Source organism: Nerophis lumbriciformis, linkage group LG16 (genome assembly GCF_033978685.3).
Source record: "Nerophis lumbriciformis linkage group LG16, RoL_Nlum_v2.1, whole genome shotgun sequence".
In the NCBI taxonomy this organism is placed as follows: domain Eukaryota; kingdom Metazoa; phylum Chordata; class Actinopteri; order Syngnathiformes; family Syngnathidae; genus Nerophis; species Nerophis lumbriciformis.
The window spans coordinates 25,419,599-25,425,044 of record NC_084563.2 but is presented as its reverse complement, the minus strand read 5'-3'; positions in this window follow the sequence as shown (position 1 = coordinate 25,425,044).

The following is a 5,446-nucleotide window of genomic DNA, read 5'->3' as shown; positions in this document are numbered from 1 at the left end:
AGGCTGGTTTTGGATGGGAGTCATGGGACTATTTCTTTTGACAGGATGCAACTGCGCCCTGGAAAAACTTGCTACTGACCCACATGGACCTGCCAGAACTTTATCCCCTCCCAGCTTCCCTGTTGGTACCAGGAACATGACATGTGGACACTACTGTGCAAACGGCTCTAGTTTTAGCAAAGCTGTTTATATACTAGCGTGTAAGAGAAGTGGTGTCCAAAGTGCGGCACCAGCCCCATTTATGGCCCACAGCTAGTTTCTTACTGGCCCTCGACAATATTACAAAATTAAATATAACACTAACGACGTTTTGCTTTATCACCTGTAACACAACAGTTGTACAGTGCAATGCTGCGTATGAAAGCAAAATACCAGGTGTATTTATATACACCTGGTACCAGGCTTATATTTCCATAACACTGCAATTTTATTCGTCATATTGAGACTTTTTCCATGTCCAATTTTTTTTTTTTAAACAATAAACTATTCTATTATGCTATTGAGCAATGTATTCGCTTGTCATTATCACCTTATCTTAGACCTGGGCAAAATACGGCCCGCGGGCTGCATGCATTAAGATTTTCACGTTCTACACAATTCTTTTAGACCTTTAACATCAAAACTGTCGCCGCCATTTTGATGTGCAGTGCTGTTTTTAAATGACGTTAAGTCTTGAACTATAGAAAGTATTTCAATGGTTGAAATCTGCGCTTTTGAGTGTTATGCAAGTTATAACGGTTATCTACGTCACAGCAGCTCAGACAAGGAACAAAGCAGAGTGGGCGGGGTTTGTTTTCAGAGCAGCCAGGCCCAAACGCCTGTGTCCGAAAAAGATGCGGAAGCAGATTTTTACGTGATAATATATCATATTGTAGGTGTTTATTACACTTTGCATTCATATTTTGCTGTTTTTTACATTTTTGTTGTGTTTTGCTTGGTCTGAAAAGTACAAGAAGAGCGACATACATATATTGTTAATATTCAGTGTTTTATTGTTCATAGTTAATATTGTAAATCCCACTTTCTTTATTTTAATGTACATTTTAGGTGTCCCATTAAGTAAAAAAACGGTAACATTCCATTCCGGTTTTTGAGGTGGTTTAATTTTAGTGTTCCTGATAAAAGGGACCCAAACACATACGGTACAGCAGATTTTTACAGCTAAATGTGTATACATAATTTATACACACATACATGTTGGCCCTCCAGACACTTTTTTCCCTCTCAATCTGGCCCCCGAGTCAAAATATTTGCCCAGTTCTGCCTTATATCGTAAGATCAAGACTTTCATTTTTTACACATTGTTGGGAGGCTACTTCTTAAGTGACTTTTTCTCATACGATCAGGAGTTTTTCTTTCTTTCTGCTACTAAGACTTCATTCTTCAAATTTTATTTCATGTCCAATTTTAGTTTAAAAACAATTGTGAAATATTTTCACATAGTATTAGGCAATTTTATTTGCATATCATTGTGACATTTTCGTGAAATATATATTTTTTCTCATAAGATCATAATTTTGTTTACATATTGATACTAATAACTTTTTCCTCTTAACATCATGACTTTATTGAAACAATGAAACAGTTACATTTTCTTAAAAATATTTTTTTTCTTATAAGATTGTGATTTTTTTTTTACATACTGTTGATACTTGACTTGAAGATGATCTGTAAAACATAATCTATGCAACATTTTGAAAAGAACCACCATTACATGTTATGTAGACCACAAGGAAGTGTTTTACATTTAAAAAAAAAACAAACAAACATAATATGACTCCTTTAATGTGCCCTATAATCCGGTGCGCCTTTTATATGAAAAACGATTGAAAATAGATTAATTCATCGGCAGTGCGCCTTATAATCCGGTGTGCCCTAGGGTCCGGAAAATACGGTATTTGAAGAGTTTTTAGTGTTTGCCAATGTCCACTTCAGTCTAAGAGGAAGCTACTACTTATGAAACTTCCGGAGTGTGGATATGGTTCTATGTTTTTATTGAGAAAATAAATACTTAAATAAATGGTACATTATATTTTTTTAAAAAGGTAATTTGTTTTACAGTGGTAAGACATAGTGTAAATTAAGTCCTTCCAGACACCCAAAAAAACCCACAAAACCCACTCTTCCCACTGCGTGGCGCAGTGGAAGAGTGGCCGTGCGCAACCCGAGCGTCCCTGGTTCAATCCCCACCTAGTACCAACCTCGTCATGTCCGTTGTGTCCTGAGCAAAACACTTCACCCTTGCTCCTGATGGGTGCTGGTTAGCGCCTTGCATGACAGCTCCCTCCATCAGTGTGTGAATGTGTGTGTGAATGGGTAAATGTGGAAGTAGTGTCAAAGCGCTTTGAGTACCTTGAAGGTAGAAAAGCGCTATACAAGTACAACCCATTTTTTTTATATACAAATCCCAAAACCAGTGAAGTTGGCACGTTGTGTAAATGGTAAATAAAAACAGAATACAATGATTTGCAAATCCTGTTCAACCTATATTCAATTGAATTGACTGCAAAGACAAGATACTTAACATTCCAACTGGAAAACTTTATTTTTTGCAAATATTAGCTCTTTTGGAATTTGATGCCTGTAACATGTTTAAAAAAAGCTGGCACAAGTGGCGAAAAAGACTGAGAAAGTTGAGGAATGCTCATCAAACACTTATTTGGAACATCTCACAGGTGAACAGGCTAATTGGGAACAGGTGGGTGCCATGATTGGGTATAAAAGTAGCTTCCATGATATGCATTCACAAACAAGAATGGCGATGTGAACAAATGCTTGAGCAAATGGTTTCAGAACAACATTTCTCAACGAGTTATTGCAAGGAATTTAGGGATTTCACCATCTACGGTCCGTAATATCATCAAAAGGTTCAGAGAATCTGGAGAAATCACTGCACGTAAGCGATGGTATTATGGAACTTCAATCCCTCAGGCGGTACTGCCTCAAAAAGCGACATCAGTGTGTAAAGGATATCACCACATGGGCTCAGGAACACTTCAGAAAAACACTGTCAGTAACAACAGTTTGTCGCTTCATCTGTAAGTGCAAGTTAAAACTCTACTATGCAAAGCGAAAACCATATGCAAAGCAAAGCGAAAACCTCGGGCCCGGCTTTGCTGGGCCCGAGCTCATCTAAGATGGACTGATGCAAAGTGGAAAAGTGTTCTGTGGTCTGACGAATCCACATTTCAAATTTTTGGGGGAAACTGGACGTCGTGTCCTCCGGACCAAAGAGGAAGAAAACCATCCGGATTGTTATAGGCGCAAAGTTCAAAAGCCAGAATATGTGACGTTGTGGAGGTGTATTAGTGCCCAAGGCATGGGTAACTTACACATCTGTGAAGGCGCCATTAATACTGAAAGGTACATACAGGTTTTGGAGCAACATATGTTGCCATCCAAGCAACGTTACCATGGCCGCCCCTGCTTATTTCAGCAAGACAATGCCAAGCCACATGTTACAATAGCATGGCTTCATAGTAAACGAGTGCGGGTACTAGACTGGCCTGCCTGTAGTCCAGACCTGTCTCCCATTGAAAATGTGTGGCGCAATAAGCCTAAAATACCAAAACGGAGACTCTGGACTGTTGAACAACTTAAGCTGTACATCAAGCAAGAATAGGAAATAATTCTACCTGAAAAGTTTCAAAAATTGGTCTCCTCAGTTCCCAAACGTTTACTGAGTGTTGTTAAAAGGAAAGGCCATGTAACACAGTGGTAAAAATACCCGTGTGCCAACTTTTTTGCAATGTGTTGCTGCCAATAAATTATAAGTTAATGATTATTTGCAAACAAAATTAAGTTACTCAGTTTGAACATTAAATATATTGTCTTTGCAGTGTATTCAATTGAATATAAGTTGAAAATCAATTGTATTCTGATTTTATTTACGAATTACACAAAGTGCCAACTTCAGTGCATTTGGGGTTTGACTTTCCAGATGCACTATAAAAACAATGGGAAACAAATATCTGTAAAACCAAATCATATGAAAAGTACCACTGTTGACAGTATTCTTTCTTTTAAAAAAAAAAAATCATAATCGAAATTATTTTGACATAATTATTCTACACACATTTAAACGAAAGATGACTTAGTTTGTCCCCATTTTTTAAAATGTTCAATTTGTTGACTTGTGAATGATACACACGATTATAGTGAAACAGGGTGCAGATAAAGGGAGGAATTCATGAACATGATGTAGGAAACTAATAGATCCCACAGTGACACACTGACAAGAAAGCTTTGTGTTTTAAAAGAAAATGCAGAATATAAAAGTCTAATGCCTGAAGGCAGATAAGTTTAGCTTCCCGCCTCTAACGATCTTATTATTTTGAAAGGAAATATTTTCTTAGAAGAATAAATATTTTAAATAAATATTTTTTTAAATATTTTCTCTCCTCCTCCACATGTTCCGTTTCTGCTTCCTCAATGGTGCTCTCATCCTGTGCTACATATATTGCTCAGCAATTCCCTTTTTTTGTCCGGCTGCACACATCTGGCATGTATGTTCGTCTCTGAGCTTCATCAAAACACTTTCAGTTCTTATCTGTGAGGACAGAAAGTTTATTTTCTTCATTTGAAGGCACACGCCTCGCTGAGCACAGTGCATTATTTTCTACTAGCTTTTGAATTGCCTCCATTGAAGATGAGTAAAGAACCTGCAATAACAGGAGCTTTGCGATATCCACAGCTTGCACACATCAAAAATGTGGCCATGTACCAGCTGAGCCTCGGGGCTTCCCTGGATTATAGCTGCTAGTGTTTTTATATGAAGCATCAACCTCGAAGGGTGGGGTATGGATGGAAAATTACAGTACAGTACTGTGTCTTTTAAAAAGACTTAATGGGACACCAGCATTTGTGCCTACAAGCCCATTTTTTGCAGTCAATCCATTTTTCCTGGTCAGGTCACTTTGTTGCTAGGTAGAATTTGTAGGGCAGTGGTGTCCAAATGTTTGGCCTCCAAGGTCCAAAGTGAAAATGTGCCAATGTACATCTGTAAATGCAAGTTAAAACTCTACAATGCAAAGCCAAAGCCATTTATCAACAACACCCAGAAATGCCGCCGGTTTCGCTGGGCCCAAGCTCATCTAAGATGGACTAATGCAAAGTGGAAAAGTGTTCTGTGGTCTGATGAGTCCACATTTCAAATTGTTTTTGGAAACTGTGAACGTCGTGTCCTCCATAACAAAGAGGGAAAGAACCATCCAGATTGTTATAGGTGCAAAGTTCAAAAGTCAGCATCTGTGATAGTATGGAGTGTATTAGTGCCCAAGACATGGGTAACTTACACATCTGTGAAGGCACCATTAATGCTGAAAGGTACGTACAGGTTTTGGAGCAATTTGTGTAGCCTTCTTATTTCAGCAAGATAATGCCAAGCAACGTGTAACAACAGCGTGGCTTCATAGTAAAAGAGTGCGGGTACTAGACTGGCCTGCGT